This window comes from Herpailurus yagouaroundi, unplaced genomic scaffold (genome assembly GCF_014898765.1).
Source record: "Herpailurus yagouaroundi ecotype Mexico unplaced genomic scaffold, PumYag 162, whole genome shotgun sequence".
Lineage (NCBI taxonomy): Eukaryota > Metazoa > Chordata > Mammalia > Carnivora > Felidae > Herpailurus > Herpailurus yagouaroundi.
The window spans coordinates 16,340,638-16,347,890 of NW_024412403.1; the positions used below are offsets into that span (position 1 = coordinate 16,340,638).

General features: G+C 39.4%; 1 long non-coding RNA gene across 1 annotated transcript in view; it reads right to left on the reverse strand.

Annotated features, from left to right (window-relative positions):
* Positions 1 to 2,943: 2,943 nt before the first annotated feature.
* LOC121036040 (uncharacterized) overlaps positions 2,944 to 7,253 on the reverse strand; it is a 17,470-nt gene continuing 13,160 nt past the window's right edge. The window contains exon 2 of the long non-coding RNA XR_005793196.1: positions 2,944 to 3,245. This is a non-coding gene — a long non-coding RNA (uncharacterized LOC121036040). The remainder of the gene's footprint in view (positions 3,246 to 7,253) is intronic.

Below are 7,253 nucleotides of genomic sequence, written 5' to 3' on the forward strand. Positions count from 1 at the left end.
TAAAGCAACATCTTGTGAGCATACTACAGACTGTAGCTTTCTTCCTTGAGTCTCATATTACATAGAACCTCTCATTCTCTAGAGAGAAAACAGCCTTCACTGAGTCAGACATCAAATGGAGGCTCCTGGTGGCTAATCTCATGCTAAGAAATAGAATAACAAAAATAAATAATAATCTCATTTATCCAGTTAGTAGCTGTCTAGCTATAAATTAACTGCTAAATATACAGCACCTCATTTAATTCTCACAGCAACACTGTGGGTAGGTACTTTTATTATCTCTACAGATGAGGAAAGTGAGGCCCAGAGAGGTCAATGGTCACAGAGCTGCGGAGTGAAATAAAAGTAGGACTAACTATTCTGTTGGTATATAATTGTTTTGGGATTTCATCCAGAAAGGGACAAGAGGCATTGAGTATGGTTTTGTTTTATTTTATTTTATTTTATTTTATTTTATTTTATTTTATTTTATTTTATTTTATTTTATTTTATTTTGTTTTATTTTTATTTTTATTTTTCAGAGAGAGAGAGAGAAAGAGAGAAAGAGCAAGTGCAAGCTGAGGAGAGGGGTAGAGAGAAAGAGAGAGAGAGAAAATCTTAAGTAGGCTCCATGCTCAGCGCAGAGCCTGATTTGGGGCTTAACCCCACGACGTTGGGATCATGACCTGAGCCAAAATGAAGAATCAGACGTTCAACCTACTAAGCCACTCAGGCACTCTGAGTAGTGGTTTTAAATACCCAACCTGAACCCCATGCTGAGATTCACATACTCAGAAGCACTGGCATTAGGCATCTGTTGCTACATGGGCAAAGGAGAGGCAACCTTAAGCAGGGGGAGCGGAAGGAGGGGTTTGGAGTCCTCAATGGCTTTGGGCAGCACAGGTCATTTTCTTTGGTGAGTAATCCTTTAGATTGGCTGTTGGCAGAAACTAAGCCTGAGAGGAGGCAGGGTTTGTGGTACTCCAGCCAGAAACCAGAGGAGGAAAATTCAGTGATTTTAAATAATCAAACTGCTAATTACTTTCTAACTCAGATTTTGTTATATTTTCATCACATTTGGGCCAAACCTTGGACATCACTTTAGGATAATTTATTTGGGTCATACACTTGAACATTATAAAAGCCTGTTATCAAATTTCCTTCTTCGTCGACCTCTAAGTTTCCCAAATTGTGATCCAGATTCACACTGCCATAGTTTGCATTTATTGAACGTTGAGCTACTTAGATGTGTTTTATGGATCAACATTATTGGGTTGTTTATATACGACTGACACTTATGTATGGAAGTGGAAAATTCACCTGAAATATTTTCTCTTAAATGCTCCTCCTTTTTTCTGTACCTTTTATTTGTTCATTCAGTAAACACTTATTGAGTACTTTATGAATACTTACTGAGTACTTAGTGAGTTTAAATGATCACTGTGAGGGGCACCTGGGTGGCTCAGTAGGTTGTATCTGACTCTTCATTTTGGCTTAGGTCATGATCTCACAGTTTGTGGGTTTGAGGCCCACATTGGGCTCTGCGCTGACAGTGTGGAGCCTGCTTGGGATCCTCTCTCTCTCTCTCTCTCTCTCTCTCTCTCTGTCTCTCTCTCTCTGTCTCTCCCCAACTTGCTCTCTTTGTCAAAATAAATAAATAAACTTAAAAAAAAGAAGAAAAGGAGAACCAAATTTATTAAAATAAATGATCACCGTGATAGATGTTGCATATGTAAAGATGCAGAGACACGGTCCTTTACAGAGTTCCAGCAGAGTCCATTTGAACTAGGGAAGAGAGGCTCTTGGCCCATGGTCAGCTGATGAGAAAGACTTTTTAAGGTCCTATTAGGCAGCATATTGCCATCAACCAGGAAGTAGCACAGGCTTTGGGAGAGAAGAACCTTACTTCTGTGATGTTGGAGAAAGTTCTTCAACCATTCTGAGCTTTCAATTTTTTATCTATTTTATCAATGTTATTTATCATGGATTAATTAAATGACAGCCATCATTGTTTGAGAAGCTCCCTTCTTTTAAAGTGTCTCTAAAAATTTTTGAAAACAACATGCATGAAAAATAATGGAGTCAATTCAACAAAGACAGCACCCTCTTCTCCTAGGGACATTGTTCATTCTCTTAAAAAATGCTCATTTGACCCTACAGAGTAATTTTAAATTTTACGTAGTGTTATGTTTCAATATACTTAGTAAGAAAAATGGCAGAACCTACCCCTTTGACATATCAAAGTGCTATAGACCCAGGTGTGGATTTCAACGGCACTCATTTGTAGACTCGTGGGCTCCAGAATTCTATCAGCACATTTAAAGCAACATCTTGTGAGCATACCACAGACTCTACCTTACTTCCTTAGTCTCATATTACATAGAACCTCTCATTCTCTAGAGAAAAAACAGCCTTCACTGAGTCAGACATCAAATGGAGGCTCCTGGTGGCTAATCTCCTGGTTCTTCAGTGGTTACTTGTCAACTCTGTAGTCAGTGAATAATTTAAAACAGACATCTTCATGCATTATTCAGTCAAACCAAACCTGTGATACAATGTGTGGATACCACAATTCCTGAAGGGAATTTGCCGCCTTTGATGATTTGTACATTTCCTTCCCCCAAATATCCAAATATTCAGTTACAAGATTATCTGCTGATCCAAACGACAGGTTTATTAATGTCTGCATTCAATTGTATTGACATTGTTGTTTTCAGTGTTCACATATCTTCCAGATACCTCACATGATGGGAAATTCATGAATTGAATTCCTGTTGAATTTACAACATGGTCCCAACTGGACTTGACATTTGAGTCATTCTGGTTTCACGTATGCATATTTAGGCAAAATTCTTGTTGCTTCACTTTCTTAGGAGATTTTTAGTTGACTAGTCTTTCAGCTTTAGCATTTTTAGTGAGAACCTTCTGAAACAAACATTTTGATAACCAAAATACTTTTAGAAATAATGGTTAGGCAGTGAAATATTTACTGAGTAGCATTCTGTAGTATTGTAGACTAATGAATTTACATGTATCCTATTAAAAAAAAACCTTTAGGCATCTATTTCTAGCAGTCTCAGGCTTGGGTATAAGCTCTTCACGCCAATTGAGCAAATGTTCCGGAAAGGTTTACTGGCTGCTTTACTTTTTTCCTCTTGATTTCTGTTGGACCAAATCATTAAGCACCTCCTAATTTTATTTGGTATTGGCCAAAAATGAAGTACTTTACCTTGAGAGGCATCCTCAAGTCAAGCCGATTCTCTCTCCTGTGTAAACAAAACAAAATGAAACAAAAACAAGCAAACAACAACAAAAAACTTTAGGTACCTAGTTAATTCCTAAACATGCTATTTTTATTTCCTGAAGGAGTATGCTGCAGAGGAAGGAATAATAAACTGCATTCGTTTTCTTTTTTAAAAAATTTTATTTAAATCCAAGTTAGTTAACGTGTAGTGTAATAATGGTTTTAGGAGTAGAATTTAGTGATTCATCTCTTACATATAACACCCAGTGCTCATCACTACTAGTGCCCCCCTTAATGCCCATCACCCATTTAGCCCATTCCCCCACACCCAAACCCTCCAGCAACCCTGAGTTTGCTGTCTGTATTTTAGACTCTCTTATGGTTTGCCTCCCTCTCAGTTTTTAATCTTATTTTTCCTTACCTTCTCCTATGTTTATCTGTTGTGTTTCTCAAATTCCACATGAGTGAAATCACATGGTGTTTGTCTTTCTTTTGACTGACTTATTTTGCTTAGCATAATACACTGTAATTCCATCCGCGTTGTTGCAAGTGGCAAGATTTCATTCATTTTGATTACTAATATTCCATTATCTATCTATCTATTATCTATCTATCTATCTATCTATCTATCTATCTATCTATCTATCTATCACATCTTTAGTATTCTGTGGCTGCTGTCACAAATGACCACAAAATGAGTGTCTTAATACAACAAAAATTTATTCTTTCACCCTTTTGGAAGCTAGGAGTCTGAAGTCAAGGTGTCAGCAGAGCCACAGTCCCTCTGAAATGTCTAATGGAGATTCTTTCGTTGCCTCTTCTAGCTTCTGGTGCTTCAGGTGTTTCCTGGCTTGTGGCTGCATTAAGTCTGATCTTTGCCTTCATCTTCGCATTTGACTCCTTCTCCCTGTGTCTTCCCCTCTTTTCTGTGTCCCTTATGAGAACATTTGTCATTGGATTTAGGGCTCATCTGGATAATCCAGCACGATCTCATCTGGGATTCCTAATTTATATATCTTCAGAGACTGTTTATCGAAATAAGATCACATTCACAGGTTCTGGGGGTTAGGATGTGGACTGCTCTTTTCAGGGGTCACCATTCAACCCACACCAAAAGCTAAGATTTTATCACTACCCATTTCATTTTGGGTGTATATAAACTATTTTGTAACGGCCACTTACTTTCATCCTATCGGTCACAGAACCTCTGAATTCTCATCATATCAGTCATATAACCTTTGAAATTTACCAAAACAGACTTACTTGACAGAATCAAGAAGTTGCTTTTCCTTTATAAGTTCAGTTCAATATCAATGATTTATCCTGGACATATTTTCACACATAACTTGAAAATGGCAAAGCTCCTTTTACTAATAGGTGCATTTTGTTTCAGGCAGATAAATTGTTGGAATTGACAGCCAACTTGCCCAAGAGCTTTGTTAAAAGTTGAGATTTGTATTTGCAGTTCAGAGGTAGTCACCACTAGATGTCAGTCTTGACTCATTAGAGAGCCTCAATCTCTTGACTACTTACTGGTTTCTCCAGGAAGTGATTGCCCAGAGACCATAACTTCCTAAGGCAGTATTTGCTTGCCTTTAAAAACAACACAGTTATGGCACAAAAACAGACACATAGACCAATGGAATAGAATAGAAACCCCAGAACTAGACCCACAAACGTATGGCCAACTCATCTTTGACAAAGCAGGAAAGAACATCCAATGGAAAAAAAGACAGTCTCTTTAACAAATGGTGCTGGGAGAACTGGACAGCAACATGCAGAAGGTTGAAACTAGACCACTTTCTCACACCATTCACAAAAATAAACTCAAAATGGATCAAGGACCTGAATGTGAGACAGGAAACCATCAAAACCTTAGAGGAGAAAGCAGGAAAAGACCTCTCTGACCTCAGCCGTAGCAATCTCTTACTCGACACATCCCCAAAGGCAAGGGAATTAAAAGCAAAAGTGAATTACTGGGACCTTACGAAGATAAAAAGCTTCTGCACAGCAAAGGAAACAACCAACAAAACGAAAAGGCAACCAACGGAATGGGAAAAGATATTTGCAAATGACATATCGGACAAAGGGCTAGTCTCCAAAATCTATAAAGAGCTCACCAAACTCCACACCCGAAAAGCAAATAACCCAGTGAAGAAATGGGCAGAAAACATGAATAGACACTTCTCCAAAGAAGACATCCAGATGGCCAACAGGCACATGAAAAGATGTTCAGCGTCGCTCCTTATCAGGGAAATACAAATCCAAACCACACTCAAGTATCACCTCACGCCAGTCAGAGTGGCCAAAATGAACAAATCAGGAGACTCTAGATGCTGGAGAGGATGTGGAGAAACGGGAACCCTCTTGCACTGTTGGTGGGAATGCAAATTGGTGCAGCCGCTCTGGAAAGCAGTGTGGAGGTTCCTCAGAAAATTAAAAATAGACCTACCCTATGACCCAGCAATAGCACTGCTAGGAATTTATCCAAGGGACACAGGAGTACTGATGCATAGGGGCACTTGTACCCCAATGTTCATAGCAGCACTCTCAACAATAGCCAAATTATGGAAAGAGCCTAAATGTCCATCAACTGATGAATGGATAAAGAAATTGTGGTTTATATACACAATGGAATACTATGTGGCAATGAGAAAAAATGAAATATGGCCTTTTGTAGCAACGTGGATGGAACTGGAGAGTGTGATGCTAAGTGAAATAAGCCATCCAGAGAAAGACAGATACCATATGGTTTCACTCTTATGTGGATCCTGAGAAACTTAACAGGAACCCATGGGGGAGGGGAAGGAAAAAAAAAAGAAAAAAAAGAGGTTAGAGTGGGAGAGAGCCAAAGCATAAGAGACTGTTGAGAACTGAGAGCAAACTAAGGGTTGATGGGGGGTGGGAGGGAGGAGAGGGTGGGTGATGGTTATTGAGGAGGGCACCTTTTGGGATGAGCACTGGGTGTTGTATGGAAACCAATTTGACAATAAATTTCATATATAAATAAAAAAAAAAAGAGGAGACCTCAAAAAAAAAATAAAAACAACACAGTTAAAATACTAAAATACATGTAAATAGATTTATACTTATAGAAAGAGAAATGAAACACTGAGTTAAACTTGAAATGCAAGGAGAACAGAATTTCCAGTGTTTTTGAGATGTCATCTTCAAATTTTCTTTGTTTTGGGCTAAATCTGCACGTGTAGGTCCACTTTGCCTTGCACATATTCCTTGTAAGAACAAGGTGCAGTGGTTCTCTACTGTGGTTGCACATTGGACTCCTCTGGAGAGCTTTACAAGACACTGATGCCTGAATGCCATATGGGAGCTTCTGATATGCTTGGGCCTTGGGAGAGAAAGCTGAAAAGTTCCGGAGAGAGACAAAAGCAACAATGTTCCTGGGAAGGCATAGGCAGCTGTTTGCTTCAGTAAACAAACAGTAGGTTGGCAGAGAGCCATGCAGTATGAGGGGAGGAAGGCTGAGAAGGTAGGAGATACAGGGAGCAATGCCGTATCTCCTTTTGGCAGAGGTTCAATAGACAGCTGTTGTTGAGTGGGACCATTTCGAGGTTTGGAATTCACATTCCTCTTACTGCCCCCAAGTAGCCACTTACTAAGTCCTCATGACTCGAGGCAGCCTATGGGACTCTGTTTCTTGTAATCCCAAGAGCAGGTCACAGGGGACCTTCTACCCTTGAGGATGTGGACTCTCGTGAGTGTTTCCTTGTTTCCTTGTCTCATCCTTCATACCTGTGGGGACTTGGGACTTGAGCGCAGTGGATTTGGCTAGTCCTCCTCCTGCTGCTTAAAGCCACCTGGTGACTGACTCATGGGCAACTCAGGCACCAATACATCCAAAACTAGAGCAGTAGTTCCCAACTTGACCCTGCCTGACCCCAAATTCTGTTTCTGTTAGCCATTTCTTAAAAGAACTTGTGCATTTCTTTTAAACATTAATGTTTATAAATTTATTCAGTTAGAGCACCATAAGAGGAACCTTACTGGAAGAGGAAAATGGAACATTCAA